The sequence below is a fragment of the Pavona decussata genome, unplaced genomic scaffold (genome assembly GCF_977016875.1).
Source record: "Pavona decussata unplaced genomic scaffold, jaPavDecu1.1 SCAFFOLD_102, whole genome shotgun sequence".
NCBI classification, from domain to species: domain Eukaryota; kingdom Metazoa; phylum Cnidaria; class Anthozoa; order Scleractinia; family Agariciidae; genus Pavona; species Pavona decussata.
In genome coordinates this window covers 2,324,089-2,344,530 of record NW_028145517.1, presented here as the reverse complement: position 1 = coordinate 2,344,530, position 20,442 = coordinate 2,324,089, and the positions used below count along the sequence as shown (strand labels likewise).

Here is a 20,442-nt window from a genome sequence, read left to right as displayed (position 1 = left end):
TCAAGAATTTAAACCGGGCTAAAGCTCTGATTCTCTCCAAATCTTCTCAAGTTAACGATTCAGTTTGTCGGGTCAAGAAGCAAACTTTCTCGTAATTTTGACCCAAAACCTCTCTCTTATCCTGAACACTGCAGCGCATTAACGACCTTCTTCCTCTAAAAAGGGGATCGAAGTGTAATAAAGAGGTAAATAAAAAGAGGCTTGTTGATATGAACAGTGACAGCTCCTGACATTAATCGTCTTTATAGCCACCCAATCCCCCAAGAAAAAGCGGGAGTTGACCGGCTTGGTCGTAATTATAATTAGAGCTCTGGTTGTGGTTACATCTGCGCCTTATATAACTATAGTTAGTCTTCCGTTACACGTCATCAGATTATCGAAATTGGAATCGTGAACGCTCTTTTTAGACTTGAGATTTTTTGTGCAATTTTTGTCTCACTTTTCTGATGAAACTTTAGTTAAAATTTTAATTGCGTGTGTAAGCTAGTGATTTCAGCGCGCCTCGTCGCTGCGATATCGCAGGTGTTTTCAACATGTTTGAATTGATGCAAATTTGTCGTGTATATCAGAAAACGTACAGCGATAACGTGCAGAGCTTGCAGATGGTTTACATGTGCAATTTGAATACGCAGCCTTGTGCGAGAAAAATTGCAGTTTACTGCGACAATTACCCTGGCTCCAGAGGCCCGTTGTCATAAAAATAAAAATGATCAAATAACCGTATCGGCGGTTACATGGTTCTATCTCACTCTGTCTCGCGAAAAAGGTAACCACTGGCACCCAGGGTATAGTGCGACAAAAACTGAAACAAAAACGACAAAAAACAAAAACAAAAAAACACGCATGTGTCAAATGGGCCTTTAATTCGAAAAAATAACGAAAAGCTCATCGTTTTTCAAGGAGCTATACCGTTAATAGAAGCGCCAATGAATCATGTGTTTCTTCTTAAAATTACGTGCAATGACTATTCACAGAGAAATGTCAAGGAACACATTTTAATTGGCTGTTCGTGTCCTAATTAAAGTTTAACCTTTGCATCCTGCTTGGGTTTAACTAAAGTTGCCATCTGTTGTTTTTAATCTTCCAGGCATAAGTTTCTTAACTATAATTAGAGTAAACAGGGGTGCGTTCACATTGCGAAAATAGCTAACCATAGTCTCGACCATAAGTCTTATAGCAGCATTCACATTCTTTTGTTTCGGATCATCCAATCGCAAATCTCTAGAACAAACAGAGAAGCAGTCACATTACCAAAATAACTAACTACATTGAATTAACTGAAGACTAACTATAGTTAAAGCGTAAATGTGACCACGGCCATTGTTACGTGTTTGGGCCCTAATCTCACAAATCTTCAATACATAATATTACTTTCCAAATAGAATGATTATGCATTATCCTGGTAATCCATCAAATAAATATCTCAAAGTTTAAAATACATTTATTTATCACATCACAATTACAAGGTTCTTGGACAGTTCTGTAGCTTATTACTTATTCTCACGGTGACACTACGTCAATTTTGCTAGTATTTAATTGGTTTGATAGGTAACCTGTCAATGTACATTCAACATATTGGACCAAGAAATACTTAGAAATTAGGAAAGTTAATTAGCATTAAGAGAACCACGACTCACAGACTATGAGCACATGCAAGAGGTCTCTTATTTTTCTCATAGATGCTAAAACGCGGCGATTTTCGCTCTTCGCTTGCGCGCATTTTGCTTGCTTTACTATTCCTAACAAAAATAAGAGATAAGAGCTGACGACTCGTAGTCTGCACGACTCATGATTCACGATATTAAGATGCATGTTCACTCAACACTAAGGTTTCCATGGCTTAAAACTCACCATGCGAAAAGGGACACAGATAAATGTTTGCACAAAGCCCGTCCGCATATTACACGTTTGCTCCTGACCGGTCCAAGCATAACCTGACGAAAAAAAAGGATGACCTCCATTGCTCTTCTCTGTCTTTGGGGCGTAGGTAAGGCTGACAAACGCTTAGCCGGTGTTTGCGATTCGTAGCTTGTCGAGAAGCATTATTTCACATAATTTCTTGTTTATATAACTGAGTGCCGTTTTCTTAAAGCTGTAAAGTTGGTTTGATAGCTCAGTCATGTGGTAGAGCACTACACTGGCATCGCAGAGGTCATGGGTTCGAATCCCGTTCAAGCCTGAATTTTTTTTCAGGCTTTCTTTTCGCAATTGCTTAAGTTGCGTAGTAACTGCGAGGATCTTTCTTCTATTTGAAAAGCCCAATAGTTGACAATGTACTGAAACGCTAAACAAACGCAGTCGAATTCCTCCTGCAAATGTGCCTTATCAGTCTTTCATTGGTTGAGGTCACACTGGAGAAAGTTAACCATGGTAAACTCAAGTTTACCATGGTTAACGGCACCGCAAGTGTGACCCCCAATTTTCAGTTTACCATGGTAAACCTAACTCTGGTAAGTTGCCCTGACAACAGCGGCAAGAACAAAGTTGACTTGACCCCAGATAAGAATCTAGTTACCAAAAAAAAAAAGGTGGGTACATCTCTTGTCTATCTAAACCATGCATATTTTGTTGACAGTTTGTCATCTTTTTGGACAAACGCAGTAATTACAATACATTTGTGGATTCATATTTTATAAACATGAAATTTATTTTCCCGCTCATTGGCGCGTGTGTTTGAGCGAACATGGATTTCAACAGCGCTAATTCTTCGTCCTTCACAACTTTTAAAATGAAGTCGAATGTTTCCCGTGTTACCCTGAAATGGTCTTTCCAAAGGGCTCGAAGGAGCCGGTTATCATACATTTCCTCAAGCCATCCCTGTTGTCGAGGGTAAACCCAGGCTTGCCTGCGCGCTCTTCTTTGCCTGTGTCTTTGCCGTCTACAAACCGCTGCACTTTCTTTGGTCCCAAGATCTAAATAGTTGTATGTAAGAAGGAAGCGAATTCTACATGCTCGTCTAAGCAGCAGAATTAAAAGCAAAATGGGAACAATTGAAAATACAACTCTCTCTTGTTGATCCATAATTTTATTACACGCCAGGTCACAGATCAGTGACTTACAGCCGATATGAGCTCACGCGACATGTCAACATTTAGTGTACTCGTCACGTATAAGTTTACTGATCATGCGAAAGAGTGCACATGGAAAGCGTCAAATCTTTTTTGACAGCTTTACTATGGTAAATAGGTGGTTGCGCAATTTACCTTGGTAAAGCAATTTTTACCATGGTAAAGCCTCTAGTGTGACCTCAGCCATTGTTAAAAAAAAAGAGGTTTCGCAGGAAAGGATAAAGGAAAAAATCGTCCCACATTCTTAGCTCCTGGAAAAAGTTACATACACGACGTATTGTGGTTACAAAAATTTAGATCAAACGTTAACAATAGGAAATCCCATGGAACAACAATCGTGTCCGATGGTGTCTTTACATTGTTTATCGTAGCTTTTTCTAGAGAAACTCAGCCGCGATTGTTTTGCGACCGAAGGAAACTAAGGGATCTAAGATCGAAGGTGTTCTTGCGTCGTATTAAGATAAACAAGGGTTATCATACCGATAAATTCTGCGGCGGATGTAAATGTCGTCGACTTTGCACGAATAATTAGAAGTGCTATGACCCAGATACAGTTGTTAATCATATTCTAGTCACATTTAACCTGAGCAAGGATTGTAGCATTGGGAACTTGAATTCGTATTTAAGCGAAACCCACGATCAGGATGATTTTGGGTGTTCTTATTCAAGTGGGATCGTCGATCGGTGTGTTTTGCACTCTTTTCATTCAAGTGAAATCCTCGATCAGGATGCTTTAGGGCTCGTTTAAACGGTTTCAACATTTGCCCAACATTCGTTCAACAAAAGTTGAACGAATTTATTATGAACAAATAAATCACGAACTCAACGAATTCAAACTGATAGGCGCTTCAGATTTCTTTATAGTCGATAGAGTATGGACCCGTCCAAACGACTGTAGCCCTGAGAAGAAGCTTTGAGGTAAAACATTGACTGACATTTCGTCAAAGTACCTGAGCGGACGTCATCAACAGAATTTATACGATGACTCCTAGGTTCAACTGAAACCATTCGCTTCTCTTTGTTTGCAGAAAGAACCATATTCAAAGAACGTTAGCTAACTTAAAACATCATGTTTCCCTTGGCCCGTAAGGTTTCTCGTTGAATCAGTTGAAAAAGTATTCGGCGAATACTTTTTTCCCAATGGACAACGGGTTAGTTTCTAAAGAAACTGTGGTGCTGCGTCGGTGGGGAGTAGAAACGAATGTTTGGTTTATCAACAGAGTTGACAACTAAAGGTAAATTGGCCACCGTAAGGGATTCGAATCGGCTAATGCTGTGAATGCTGATTGAGTAAGTAACTATATTTACCTACAGTTATCAACTCTGCTAATAAACCAAACATTCGCTCCTTTTTTTTCCAGCACATTGTGCTATTCCAATATTTTTATAGCGTACGTTTTCTCAATTTCTCCATGCGACACTCTGGATACGAGTTTAGTGAAACCGTCAATTCGTCAACAACCTTGCGCAGCCGTAGTTTAGGGAACGGGAACGTGCTTTACGTCATCATTTATTGACCAATCAGAGGTTTTTGCGTTCTGTCGAAGATGCCCAGGGCTCACACCCATTCACACAGTGTCCACAACCAAGCGAGACAATACGAGCGTGAGTGAGTACACGAAAAGATTGCAGAGTGAAATTGTGTCAAATCGTCCAGGTCAGATCAACATGCTACTGTTGTTTGGTAAGTAGGATTAGTAACATCTCAGAAAGTGTTGCATTTGACGCCTGAAAATCTTTGTTTGAGAAGATCGTTAATTCGGGGATACTGGAGACCTCTCAGAACGTTTTTAGCTGCTCTTCAAGTCCCGGATCACTCTCAGTAAGCTGATCCAACAAAATATACTAAAAAAGGAAAGAAAATAAAAAGAAAAATTAAAATTTGACACATTTGGTTTAACTTTGAATTCCAAATTTGTGTTGCCTTTGGCTGATCCTCGAAACGATTTTCTCTTCGAAATTTACATGTAAATTAATGACCCTATGCAAGTCCTCTCATTCGTAGGACCCAATGAATTTTCGCTCTAATACAGTAGGAAAAAATTCTGTTTTCGAAAATAGCCCGCTGCTATTAACATTCTCAGGAAGAAATACGCACACAAAATGGCACATTCTTCAAACTCATGTGTATATGCACGTATCTTCAACAGGTGTTTCAGATTTGCATAAAGCTGTTTTTTTTTTTTTTCGTCTTTTCTATTCCTACCACCTGCTTTTTTCAAGAATTTTGTAGAATTTACTTTATTTGAATTAAATCGCATCCTTACTTACATTGTTTAAAAACATTACTTACATGCATGGCCGTAACATGTTCTTTTTACACTAAATTTCGTTAAGTTATTCATGACAACTACAAAGCAGGCACTTGCGACTTGACAGATGCGAAAATAAGCAAATAATAATGAGAAAGAGCCCGAGAAAAAAAAAAAGTAAAAACAGAACAAAAAACAACAACAAAAATTTACGAGATTTCACCTACTTCAGCTAAGTCACATCCTGTGCCCCCAAAAAGTGTTTAGTCTTTCTCATTACGTGTTACGATGGGGCTAATAATAATAACGTCTAATTCTTCGAGTTCATAATTTCTAATTGGCCTACCGTCCGGCGATATGGATGCTTTTAATCCATTGACTATACGCTTAAAAGTTCATTTTTTGGACGCTTTTCGTTTGTCCAACTCATGATATTGCGACAACATAAAGATATTAGCTTTTCCTTAAAGAAAATCCTGCCGAACTCAACGCTAGTTGAATACGGAAGGCTGGTGAAGATATTCGACACTTTGATGTCTTCAAGCTTCGCTCTTACTCTGTAAAGGCTCGATTTCACTTAATGGCGCCTTTGGCATTCAGCCTATGGCAAATTTCAATATTTAGTGAAGTAACAGGAACATCCAGAGCGTCTGCTATTTTCAGGACAGCATCAGACCTCTTTCAAAGTGTATGCATTCTCGGATATGCCATGAATCTCGAGCGAGTTCTTTCGAGTGTATTGCTCAAGCTGGTTTTAGTGTTCATAAATTAAAGCTCTTGAATTTCCTCCTTCTGCCGATCAATCTGCACACTAACTCAGTCTAGCTAGTTCAGTTTCTCCACTGTTTTGCAGTGTTTTTCTGTCTGGGCCAGTGATTCTTTAAGGGACATTTATCTCGGATTGTTGACGTTCCACTGTAGATCTGAGCTCTGCTACTGATTTCTTTCACGTATTTTCTTGTTCTCAAAAAGTACATTATTAACAGCAATCTGGATATCAACCAAAATTTCTTTCACTTGGTCTGCTTAGAGGTCTTCGTCTCCCTTGTATTTTCTACTGGCCTTTCCCTACCTTCGGCCGCCATATTGGCTGGTTTAGATGATGATACTTCAGTATTCTACCTATCCACGAATTCACCTTTTATATTTCTGGCGTTTTTTAGACACGGTTGGCTCTGATTTATATTCCAAGAAAATGCATTTTACTAAGAAATTGTTAATTTTGGAGACATGGACTTCCTCCGTCAAAAAACTTGCCACTGCACGCTACCCCCGCGTATGCCCCTTCATTTTCTTTTTAAGAATATCAGGCAGGATCGAGGCATAAGGTTTAAAGAAGCTTGACAGGCCAAACTATCTTTAGTGAACGACACACCAAAGTTGATGGTCCATCTAGAGATATAATATTCTGCCTTATGTTACACTCTTTTATTTATTTATTTTTTGTAAGAATCTCTTTTTAATAAGAACGTTGAGGCTGAAATTAATCCAGATTTTTGTTGCATGTTGAGGGAGATAAACACTCTTGGAGGAATATGAACGTGTTTTTTCTTTGATATTTTGCCATGACTGTTTGTTTATTCAAGGAAGACTGATTTGCATGTTCCATATTGATCCATATGTTTCTAAACAGTTCTGTAACAATGATGTTTCGTGAGTTTTTCCAGTTTTCTCTCTTTTTAATCGGTTATCGAACTGTAATTGAGTTCTGTTAGGATTTGCTCGTGAGTAAACTTCAAGTTGTGTTTGCAGACTTGTGGAGCTCTTTGAACGTTTGTAAGGGTGAAATTTTCAGCAGCTTATGGGAACAGAGCGTTGTCACGGAGCTAGTCGCTTATCGATTCCGGCCATATTTTTTTTGGATTATGCTGTGCTGCCTGTCCTTAAGACTTTTCCAAGATGGCGTGCGAATCGCCAGTCGTGACTCGTGATTGTTGTTCCTTTGAATGGCTCGAATTATCCAACGTGGAAAATTCAGTGTTGAATGGCACTTTCAGAGCCTTTTAGCTCCCTCTCAAGACTCTCAGTAAGCTGAGCCAACAAACCATACTAAAAAATTCATAAATACGATTTGTCATATTTGGTTTAAACGCAGTCGAAGACACCGTGTGGATGCTAGTGCGGTTTGAAGATTAAAAGCATTCAGAAAGAAAAAAAAAAGCAAAATCGTATTACAAAAAGTACCATCGCTCCATTACCATGGTGCAGAGCTGGAAATTAAAGCTCTGCAAAATTTCCATCTTAATTATTCAGATGTAAATATTTCTGTTATTTTTGTATATAGGTTTATGTCTGCTGTCCAAGGCACTTGCTGCACAAGGTATTTGTAATGCTTTCTTTTTTGAAATAGGCTTTTACAGGGGCACCCAACAACAGTTTTCTCTCAGATCCTTTGAAACGCTGTTTTAGGCTATCTGGAGTGCCTTTACAGCTCTGTAGGTTCATTTCAGGGTACACTATAATATTTCTATCTGTTCGGTCATTTAAAGGGAATTAAATTACTAGGGCATCCTTGTCCATTTCCCGAAAACCTTAGGTCTTATTTCCTTTCCGAAAATCTTAGCTGACCTTTTTTTGGCACCCGAAACGACATTTTAATCAATCCGAAAACACCAGGCCTTTAATTTCCCCTATCACGAAAGCTCATGGTGAAAATTCCCTTTAGAAAATTGTAGGGGATTAAGGGCCTTCCGAACAGATAATTTACCAAAACGATCCGTTGGGTGCCCCTGCTTTAACTCCAGCTGTAGGCGAACTTTTCGCCATTAATTTTGTACTGTGCTATTGAAATTAACAGGCCCTGTTTAATATAAACAAAAAAAAATTTTCCCCTTACAAAAGGTGAAAGAATAGCCCGTATTATCAGCGTACTGCAGGATTATTCACAGCGATTTTTGTGTTGTAATTTCGGCAAGCCTCGCACTGAATTCGCGTCTGAGCAAGGCTTGTTGTGAAAAAGCAAAACTTTTTATTCATCTGAGACTCAACATGCAACATGACCCCTCGTGACAAAGGTCTATTGAATTGGAATTAGACATTAGACAAGTCTGGTTGAACTTCTGCCAACAGAAACCTCTTGTATGCTAAGGAAGACATCTTTCCAAACCAGACACCTTGGACGTTCCTACCACAAACACTGTTAATACATTTAAGTAACATCACATTTCTTAAGTGGATATCTGAATGTGGCTGCACTGCAATATATTGGTTGCATATATCTGTACTTAAAAATTTGCATTTCTATTCCTCAGGCTGCAGTGCTAACCAGCAATCAGTAGTCAACGTAATAGCTGTAGAAGATGAGGAACACTTACCATCTGGTTCTTTTGTTCTACCTGTGAACGCTACTTGCCAATGGAACATCACAGCCCCTGTTGGGAAGGTGGTCAGGATTAAGCTCTCTGCTTCCTATTTTTCTGGCTCCTGTAGTGATGAACACGTTATGATCTATGATGGACCTAACAATTCAAGCAGCATCATTGCACAGTACTGCAATGGCACCCGGACTTTAAATACGCCTTTCATTTCCAGTGGCCGTAGTTTGTTTTTGGAAGCAAAGACGGGACACAGCAGTTCTCGATATGGGATGCTTGCGTATTACCGCGTGTTAGATTTTCAAGGTAATTAACTCTGAGTAATTGACGTTCATTGTAAGTTATAGAAACAGGGCTGCTCAGGATAGAAGTTATTATTAATAGTTATTATAGTTAAGGACCATGCCTCCTAATACAGACTTTTTTTTGTGCTATTTATGACTTTTTTCGAAAGCAGATCTTTCCTAAGGCTATTGGAATTCTAAAAGAAAATTGGGGTAACCACGCTTTTTTCAGAGGTAAATAAGCAACAATAATTCGAAAACGCGTTTAAATACAAAACAATGATTCTCATTTTTTCCAAATTGAAGCGAAGGGATCTCTAAAAATGCGTAGAACTACTTTATTCCTTATTTTCTTTTTCGTTTCCAAGAACCCTCGCCAAGATCTACGTTAACTTTTTCTCACAGTTATAAGCCACGCAAAAATATCTTTGTTTTATCCGTAGATGCACAGAACGTATGCACAGTAACGTAAAAATGTCTGCTTCCAGTACTGAGACCGAGACGGCAGGGTCCTACGGCACAGCAGCGAATTCTACAAGTTCTCGCGTTGTTTTTGCTTGACAATCCACTTTTGCGAATGTGTTTAAAAATTACCAATGTTTAGAGGGTCGTAGACCTGAAATATAATTGGAATTATATTCGTATTATTCCTATTATGTTGGAGTTCTACGGCCCTCTAATAATTAGTAATGATTATACTTCACCTAAACTCGCCTCATATAACAATGTATGTTCAAAGCAAGTTTAAATAGATTTTAACACCGTCTTGCTAGTGGTGCGGTCAAACTTTGGTCTGTAATAAAATTTCAAGAAGGCACTTTCACCTGACTAATCAGCCAAATCTAGAATCTGTGACAAAGTAATCCCATTAAGAGCAGCAGCAGATGCGGCTGCACCACGACCTGAACGAGATTTAAAGACTGAGACATCAATGTAACAGATTGACAAGACTGAACGAACCCACCTAGAAATAGTATTTACAGAGACTGGTTTTTGATGAAATGTAAAGGATACGAAAAGTTTGTTTTGGCTCTAGGGGTCTATTGGCCGCCATTGGGTGGGCGTCCTGCAAGGAAAAGGAATTAATATGGACGGGGCTTCAGAAACATTCCCGTACTTATGTACATCATTTTTCAGATTGCTCTACAAACAGCACCTTAGATGCCCTGGAGTCCCCCACAGAAAGGAACTTTTCCAGCCCATACTACCCTGATGGCTTTCCCATGAACATCACTTGTGGATGGTATATCACGGCTCCGGAGAATTATACCATCAAGGTTGAGATTACATCGAAGTTAAGTAGCTCGCGTTCTTCAAAGGACAGCGTGGAGGTTTATAATGTGGATGGCTCCGAACTTAGTGCTATCAGCCTTGATTATACGGACACCGTATATTCCAAGTTTCGTAACGTGTACGTCTTGTTTAAAAGCGATGATCAACCTCATTCTTCGGAGAAGGGGATTTTTTTTTCCTATACTGCTATGAAAATAGGTAAGCCAGATCACATTAGTTTCTCTTGTGATCGTTTAGTAAATGTTCTTTCAGCCTATAACTAGTCGTTTACTTTTTTATAGGGATAGTAAAGGTTGTTATATGGAACGATTTTGAATGCAACATCATTGCGTAAAAGTTGTTATCGGGTAACATGGCGCGCGACAACTTTTAACGAAGCAACTTGTTTCAGCAACAAATTTCCGCAATAAAATATTGCGTTAAAAGTTGTCAGCGCGATGTGTTGGATTAAAAATCGTCGTTAAAAGTTGTCCCGTGAACCGAGCAGATGCGACGTTGCAGAAAATTTTGGAAAATTTCACAATGGTGGGTCGGCCGGTCACGTAGTCGGCCTTGGTCGGACGTTTTCGAATACCTTTTGCCAGACGCCGTTAATTTTGAAGAGACCGATCATGAGAGGTTGTCAACACTGGTAAGCCTGGGATTTAGGAGAAAGCCATGAAACAGTAATTTCAGTTTTACATGACTATCATATTTCGCTCGCGCTCATTCAGTGGCTAATTTGTATCATCCGTCAGAGCACATATGCGTGTTGGAAAGCTGTTGCGATCGTTAAAACGTTTACCAAACGTTCTAGCACTGCGTCCTTGGTGTTGCGGGAATTCAATCCCAAAGTTAGAGTTCTTGAATGCCGAGAAAATGGCTAACAATACTTCGGCAAAACTAAATAGGGTAAAATTGCGGCTCTAGAGCGCCTCGTAAGTCGATAGAAACTATGACAATGTCTTGACGAAACTTATCATAAATAAGAGGAAAGACGGATTTGCTAAAGAGGCTGTGTCACCTTTATTTTAATTCAGTGTTGTATAAATGCGTGAAAATTGACATTACTGTTTGTTTTAACTTTTAGCGAGCTCCTGTTCCTCGTCCAACACGGAAAACCAAAATATGAACATCGTGTTAAAAGACCCCTCCGGTATCATTAAAACCCCTGGGTATCCTTCAACATACCCCTTGTCTTTAACCACCCAGTGCATCTGGAAGATAATAGCTCCGAAGGGGCAAGTGATACGGTTGGAGTTTTCGTCGTTCCGTATGGGGCGGTACAGCTGTCTTTCCGTACAACACAGGATTGGTAAGAAACACTCGTTGCAATTTTACAAGTGTGCAACACAGCCGTCGTTCACTGTGTACTCAATAGGAAATGTACTCAGCTTAAAACTGTCGTCATACCGTGATTTTCTCCCCGGTCCAGGATTCATTGCAAACTACACATTTTTCCCTGCAGGTGAGAATATAGGTTTTGATCGTTTTTACTACTGTAAAAGCTCTATTTTAAAACTTCCCTCCCCGTCCAGGCCGCTTCCCACCACCATCCCGGCTATTTAGGACCTTTTCTCCTAAAGTGTGTTGTTTTGATCAAATTTGAATAGAGTTGTCCCCCTGCCTTGCAGGATCCAAAATAATGAGATTAATTTGAAGCACACAAGCTTTCGATTCCATGACAGAAAGTTTTTCAAGCGTAGAGTTTGAAGTTTCTTCACGTGACTTGTGGTGGTGAAAGTCACGTGACAAAATGTTCGGGTTTGTCGTTGGAAGGTAGTCTCGACTTATAGTGGAAGCCAAAACACTGTATCTCAATGACCTCTCTGATTCTTCTTCTGAGGTTGTCGTATTTCCTTAACTTGTGACGATTATGGATGAAGATTTTTTCAGGTCCAAGTGAACAGATGAAGTCTAGACAAAGGATACGAACTTCCTGCGATACACCTGGACAATTCGTGACTTTCACCACCCTTCACTTGACGAAACTTCAAACTCATATCACTTGACAGAAAGATTCCGTGATGGGATTGAAAGTTTCAGTGAGATGTGTTTCTTTTGGTTTAATTTTAAAGGTTCTTCATCTGGAACTTGCATTCTCAAGAACCATACCAGCGTGCACGTGTCTGGTGAAGGAGGAAGTTTTGCAACCCCGAGTTTTCCATACCCGGGGATAGGAACATGTAGCTGGAATATCACCGTAACCCCGGGAAAGTTTGTAAGACTTACCTTTTGGGAATTCGAAGAATTTTACGGTAAGACTGACTACGTGGAAGTTTTTGATGTGACAAACTCTACAAACACGGCTTTAACGGGAAAGTTCAGCGAAGAAAAAGTAGTTTTCTCCATAGGAAACAATGTACAAGTTAAGTATACAAATAAGGGAGTAACCGAAGGAGGTTTCATAGCCTCATACGAAGCACTTAACGCCGTCCCCGCGAGGTATTCTTGCTCTAATGGAGGTTACAAATCCACTCTGACGGGCAAGTCTGGAAACTTTGCAAGCTTTGATTATCCACTAGCCTATCCTAATAACGCCGAGTGTTCGTGGGAGCTGCAAGTCTCCGTTGCAAATCTCATCCAGTTAACGTTCCATTCATTTGATCTACAGCAATCGCAAGACTGTAAAGCGGACTATGTAAAAATTAAGCAGAAAAAAGGCGAATTTCAATCGAAGGTGATTGGCAAATTCTGTGGCTCCTCGCTTCCTGCGTTTCTTCAAATAAACTATTGGATGTTCGTGGATTTTGTGTCCGATAGCTCCAGTCGATACCCAGGATTCCATGCAAGCTTCAAGGTGCTTCCAAACCGTAAGTTGGTATTATTAGCCAAATGCGAAGGGAATCCTGGGAAGGCATGAATGTTGTGAATGAAGAAAAGAACGACTCAACAATATTTCTATATGTAGACGACATAAGTTTCGAAATAACACATTTTGAAAGACAACTGAACTTGTGAGAGCGATCATGATGAATGGCGAGCAATCCAAAACAAAATCTCAGCGGAGCGCTTTGGCAAGCATTGGCTTGCGCGATAAATTTTATCTCATCTTTTCGCGATCGCGCGTGGATTGTAAAAATGAAACCATCCATTTTAAACTATGGGGGAGGGCCAAAGGGAGGGTAAATATATGGCTTGCCCTTATTGCCTGTTTGATCGAACTATCTTAGTGAGTAAGTGCTTTGTCACTTTTGTTTTGACCTAAAATTACGAAAACTTCCTGATACCCAGTGTACAGGTGCAAAGTGGGTAACGGGCTCCTCACAGATGACGCACCATCCTATGGTTAAATTATTTGAAATTTGTGTCGTACGTTCGACTGGTCAGGTCGCACTATATCTCAGCATACTTAGACAGCATTTTTTGATCTTGATTCAAACGTTACATCGCATTGCTGACAGCACAGATCATGCACAGATCACGTCACTCCTATTTGTTGGCGCGTTAGGAAGCATATTTGATTTCTCTGAGTATTGACACCCTAAACGATCGAGGTTTAAGAAAATGCTATTTATTTTGTTTGTTGTAACCAAGGTAAGGTTTTTTTGAATTATTTTCACGAAACATTCTCCTTTAAACTGTAAGTCTGAGTAACGGTCAAATTCCCGGGGGGCGAGCGATAGCCCCACAGTGACGACACTGGGGATACGACATTTGACATTTGAATCGGTTTTTCGTATAAAAATAGTAGTATCTAGGCGTTTTTCACAGTCTTAATAACTTCTTTTGTTTAATTATTTCCTCATTCTAGCGGCCATAGGACCGTGCAAACTCCAGGGGGAGGACAATGTTATTCCTACTGTATCCGCAGACCTATCCTCCAAACATGAAGTGCACGTGGGTGATAACAGTGCCCGAGGGACATTTCGTGAAGCTTAAAATAACGTATTTCAAGCTGGAATGCACTTGCAATGGTGCCACCCTTCAGATTCGAGATGGTCAGAGTGGATCAAGCGATTTGCTGAAGTCCTTCTGTGGACGTATGTTCGAATCTTCGGTATTTTCAAGTGGTCGCCATGTTTGGGTTCGGTTCCAAACTTCAAAAAATAAATATCGCCATCTTTCTGGAACTGGATTTAATGCTTCGTTTGAAGCTGTCAACCAACGTAAGCCGGCTTTCTGTTTTATTGTTTAGTACTAGATATTCTCGTGTAGCTACTCAATTGTTTCGAAAATGGAAAGAAACTCCCCACCCACGTTTTCCAGCTCTAGTTGCGATCAATAATATTGTACCTGGGTGAACTGCGATATGTTGGGTCAAGGGCTAAATTTGGAGTCATAATTGCGCTGAATTAGTTTCCACTTTGATTCGATACTTAATTAGGTTTGCGTCCAAAATCAGTTGCACTTTGGGTTTACACTCGTTCTGCGTTCACACTGAGCTCTGTTGCACTTTCTTTTCGTACTGGATCAAGTTGCTGTTTATGGTCACTAATTATAAAAACTAATTATAATTTGAACTGCACTTAGTCCACTCACACTCGCCTAAAACTGAGCGTCTTACTGAGTTTCATTCGAATACAAGAAATTTTTGGGGAAGAACTATTGAGGACAAAATGAAGTTGGCAGGCTATAACTGGAGAACGTTATCGGGGTTGGCTCAAAGCTGGGTACAAAGAGGATGACTGCCCACAGCCTTTGCTCCAGGAGTCCCTTGGTGCCTAAGTAAAAAAGCGTTAGAAATTCAAAATTCTTTTTTTTTTCAGTACCAGCTTCATTCTCTTGCACTGCGAGTAACCGCGACGTCAAATTGAAAGCGAAGTCTGGGACCCTGACCAGCTACAACTTTCCTCTGTCGTACGATACGAACATTAAGTGCATCTGGGTCATCTACGTGGACACGGATTACAAAATTAAACTTTCGTTCGACTTCTTCAATCTTTCCCTCTCCAGTGATTGTTCTGAAGATTACGTTGAGGTACGCGATGGTCAATCTGCTTCAAGCGATCTCTTGGGAAAGTTCTGTGGATCAGAGAAACCTGAATCGATAACTTCATCTGACTGGACTTTACGGATTGTGTTTAAGTCGAGTGGCAAAACGAAATATCCTGGATTTAAAGCCAGCTACGAAACAAAGAGTACGTATGAAGAAAGTAAAGTTCGTCGGTGTAAAAAAGGTCTCATTGACAGAGCCGTATGCAAATGAATGACTCGGTAATTCACTGATGGATTGATTGATTGATTGATTGATTGATTGATTGATTGATTGATTGATTGATTGAATAGTTGCTTGCTTAATTGATTGATTGATTGATTGATTGATTGATTTCTAGCTTGATTGAGTGGTTGATGCATTGATTGATTGAATGATTGATTGATTGATTGATTGATTGATTGATTGATTGATTGATTGATTGGTTGTTTGTTTGTTTGTTTGATAGACTGTTTAATTGACTGACAGACTGGTTGACCATGTGATCGACTGACCTGCAGCCTGATCGGCAGTGACCAACAAAGAGATTGGCCAACTGACCGTCCAGTGATAGTGCCGACAGACCATTAGTGAAAACGGATTAATAAATCACTCTGTAACCACACGACTAACATGGTCAAAGAATCAAATGACCAACAGCCCGACCGACTGGTAGACCCCCGGTTTGTTGGTCGTTAAATAGATCGACTGCCCAACGAACGCATCAGACAGACAGACCGAGGGAAGGAAACAATGTCATATTGATTGATAGATCGACCTACTTACCAAAGTACCCCTTGACTGTCCAAACACCCTGTCACATGAGGTAGACACTAATTTTACGACGTTGATATAAATAAAAGGGAAATAGATGAAGCTGGTGAGTAACTCGTTCTGTATAAAACGCACGCAAAATGAACCAAGCTGACCTAGTTTTCTCGGTTTCCTTTTTTTTCTCAGAGGGAGCAGCCTATATTTGGAAAATCTCAGGCATTGTTGTTGGCAGTCTTTCTGCAGCGTGTGCCTTAATTGGATGCTGCTGTAAATGCTGCAAGTCAGATGATGATAATGAGCCCACTGCCCAAGGTCCGGAGAACGCGGAGCAGACAACCCAAATGTAGATGGATAATGGGAATAAGGGCGAACCTCTCTTGAGAGAGCTTCCAAAGTGCCTCGGGGAAGGTGCTCGTCTTGGAAAAATATTCGCTTACAAGATGCCTGAAACATACTGAGTTGACAAAAAACAATTCAAAGGCGATTTTGACTTCTGAGGGGTGATTACTTAGGGATGTTGGACTATCTTTGTGAAAAAATTAACAACGTTGTTGTGGACCCCTAGAACAGTTTATTTTTAAAAACAAACGTTCGGTAATTAACTGTAATTGTTATATACCTAAACTCTCACTCAACAAAACGAGCACTGTGATTGGTTGATTTTTGGTCACGTGCCCCTGATCAAATACAAATGTATCCCGACCGGGATACAATTCCTAAGTTGTTTGTTTGTTTGCTTTGCTTTGATTGTTGAAGGGAAAGTCTAGATATATAACAAAGCACTTAATGTATGGTCCCTCGAGAAACTAATTAGTTTTGTTTTCCCTCGAGTCCTGATCTTTCCCGAGACGAAGTCGAGGGAAACATCAGGACTCGAGGGAAAACAAAACTAATTGTTTCCCTCGGGACCATACATTAAGTGAATAATATACCATATTATTAAAAACTGGATCATTGTATAATGCAATTCCAGGGCTTTGATTGGCTCACCGGCCATGGTATATGAGCCATTATACCATGCCCGAGAAGTAGCGACCATAAATTGTTTTCTGGTTGCTCTTGAAAAGGAATTCAGCAAGGCCTACCAATATTACTTGATTGTTTTTAATAAAACAATTATTCCACTCGCGCTTGTTGGATATGAGATGATTATAGCCAACTCGGCGCTACGCGCCTCGTTGGCTATCTGTCATCTCATATCCAACGCGCACTCGTGGAATAATTGTTAAATAGCCTAGGTCGTATATACTGCTGATCAATATTCTAACGTGACTATGAGGCTTTGTATATTGTATGCCAGACGCTTCTTACGCGGGCTCTTGTTCACGAAGAAAGTGTACTTAATGTGCGTGCGAATGCCAGAAAGTGAGTAAATACCCTTATAAATTCCACTGAACGGCTGGACTAGACGGAACATCTGGCTTAATTGCAAGGAACAAACGAAAACCCTTTGACCCCGGTAGTGAAGTTGTGCGAGTGAAGATCGATTAGATTGAAATGGGGCGTGTAAGCTGTTTGTCACTGACACAAGTGTCATTTCAAGACATGAATGCTTCGCGGCTCTCACACCTTGTTTAAAAGAGGCAACTTATAGTTCGTTATATTTGTGATCAGCCTTTGGCCAACGACTGCTCTAACAGTGCGCACAAGGAAACCTCTGGTATCCAGGATGAGGATTTCTGGACAATTTTCAAAGTTGTCGAAATTCTTTCGTCTCAGCTCAAGAACAGTCTACAATACACAGAATACTAAACAAAATTATCCGTAAGGCCTTGGAATGGAAGTCTCTTTTTTCTTCTGATAAACAGTTGGGCTACATGTTCGTCGAGGAAATTCCGCTCTATCTCCTGCAGCATTCACAGCTTCTCCCCAGGTTTTCATACCAAACCCCCCATGTTCCTTTCCTTTTGCCCTTCTTCACATTTCACGGGTGACCACTCCTTTTTGTGAGGGTGCTTTTCGTTCTTTCTTCATTCGGGCGTCCAAGTGAAAGCGATGTGTTTGTTAACATTGCACGCCATCCTAAAAACACTTACAACTTATTTCCACCTTCTTATTTTCACCATATAACAAAACGCAAGTACTGCAAGTACCGTTATGCAACAGGAGCGCGGTACTATAAATACCGTTTTATAGCAAGAACGCGGTGATATAAATACCTTTATGCAACAGGAACGCGATACTATAATTACCGTTGTATTGTATTACAGGTTCGTGATACTATAATTACCGTTGTATTACAGGTTCGCGGTACTATAATTACCGTTGTATTACAGGTTCGCGGTACTATAATTACCGTTGTATTACAGGTTCGCGATAGTATAATTACTGTTATATGACAGGTTCGCGATACTATAATTACCGTTATATAATAGGAGTGCGGTACTATAAATGACCGTTTTAAAGTGTACCTATATATGATCCTTTATATCGGTAAGAGGCTTCGGTAGAATGGATCTATTGAAACAATTTTTGCGGGTTGTAATGAATTTTTGTCAGATAAACGAGAAAGGTGGATGTTATTTTTCTGTTTGCTTTTGTGGTAAACAGCATAGTAAGCCGCAACCCGTGATACTCTACAGGAAATAAGTATTTAGCGGAAGTTACATAGTTCTGAAGGAAGCTGAATAGTATTGATTTCGAAATCATTGTTAGCAAATGAATAAGGTGATTTTTATTGGTAAATTGTGTTTATTAGCCCATATCTCGAAATATGATAATATCAGTTGTAAATGGGTTAAAAATCGGAGATTTTAGGTGGCAGAGGATATATAGAAAGGAATACCCGATAAAAGGGGCCTAGAACAGCAAGGGTATGAGGGCCTTAGACCCGGATGACAGCGCTTATGATCCTATAGTATCGGTCAATTGTGGTCGAACTATCAAGGAGCTTGACTTGTAGGGAAGGATTTATAGTTTGGAAAGAGAAAGGCAACTTCTTCATGTGCTCACGTTCCCCGATAAACTTTATTTAACACCGTTTTTTTCCTTTATTTTTCTTTTCAGAGGAACTGGAATGAAATTCACAAAATGTATAGCGTGGGGTCGTTTTCTACGCCTTATTGAAATTTATTATTTTGTGGGGTTCGTGTTGAATTCGCCGACGGGGTAGGCCAAGCTTCCTCATGAGGTAATGATACAGCAGAAAGCTATGACAGAGATGGAAAACAGTTTGCTGATTTCACCGCTTATTCGCAACCGTTCAATTCCCAGAATATTGGGACCTTAACATTGAGGGTTTCTTTCCTCTTAAACCGCAACCCGCAAACGTCGCCAGCAGTTTACAGTTTGGAGTCCGCCGAATATGTACATAATCCTGGCTTTAGCTTGAGGGTTCCTCTTTACCTGTGCATCATGCAAAAGCAAGCATTCATTATTATTATTATTATTATTATTATTATTATTATTATTATTATTATTATTATTATTACTATTATTATTATTATTATTATTATTATTATTATTATTATTATTATTATTATTATTATTATTATTATTCTGTTCGTTAGTAACGATAAGTATTCTTGCTTTGGAAATGAGATTGTCCTCACCCTTGAGGTAGAAGCCTTCCCGGTTGCGGTTGTACTGCAAAGAGGTTGCATAACCAATAAGCACCTTCTACGCGCGTTTACGACCCAGTGTGTAGTATTGTTACGCCGCAAAATGTAACAATTAACGCAAAATGTAACATTAACGCAAAATGTAACAACTTTTAAAGCAAAATGTAATATTAACCCGAATTGTAACAACTTCTAACGCAAAATGTAACGATTTCTTTAACGCGAATTGTAACAACTTTTTAACGCAAAATGCAACAACTTCTTTAACGCGAAATGTAACAACGCAAAAGGTAACAATCTTTCTGATGGATTATTGTTAGTAAAGCTTAAGGTACATTACTATCCACTGTGTGCGGGTGGTTAAACTTGATCACAGCAACCTTCAGTACAGCTTTAGCTATTATCCCTCAGTTGTCTGGCTTATGAAGTATGGATTTTTGGATCCCCAAATTAATAAACTGCTGTTTATATTACTATCAATACCAGGGAAAGAGGAGCGAAGGGTCACAATATTCCCAAGTTTTCAGAATTTGGGCGAGGACAAGCTAAAAAGCTAAGCGGAAGCGGTTGTCAGATTAAGTGGTAAAGGCGTAAACGTGGTGTTTTCCTTGCTACCAACACTATATACATACAGGAGGAGTTTCGATCGAAAGCTTTATCGCTGGTACCTGGAGAATATATGGTTACTTAAACGACTTCTACTACCTACTTACACTTGCATTTACTTACAATACACTGTTGCTTTTCTCCATCATTAATCAAAGAACACAAAGAGAGTCAAAGTTACAGTAAAGAGAAGCTAAAAACCAAATTTAATCAGCCATTTAACTCTACGCTCTTTATTCTACGCGCTCCTGAATAATGTTCTCCTCTTTTATTAAACGATTTCTTAGCTTAACATTTTAATTCAAGAAAAAACATCGATCCTCTTCTAAGCAGAATGATTCTATTTGATACAGTTAACTCTTTCTTAGCGGCCACTTCTCGTAAGCGACCACCTCCC

The 20,442-nt window shown here is 39.6% G+C and overlaps 1 pseudogene across 1 annotated transcript; it reads left to right on the top strand.

The window, feature by feature from the left end:
- The first annotated feature begins 4,736 nt into the window (after positions 1 to 4,736).
- On the top strand, positions 4,737 to 16,551 carry LOC146471594 (cubilin-like; annotated as a pseudogene). Its single transcript, XR_014866783.1, has 9 exons — positions 4,737 to 4,752; positions 7,605 to 7,640; positions 8,572 to 8,940; positions 10,056 to 10,409; positions 11,281 to 11,658; positions 12,269 to 13,003; positions 13,945 to 14,299; positions 14,900 to 15,271; positions 16,066 to 16,551. The product of XR_014866783.1 is annotated as a cubilin-like (transcript).
- The last annotated feature ends 3,891 nt before the right edge of the window (positions 16,552 to 20,442 follow it).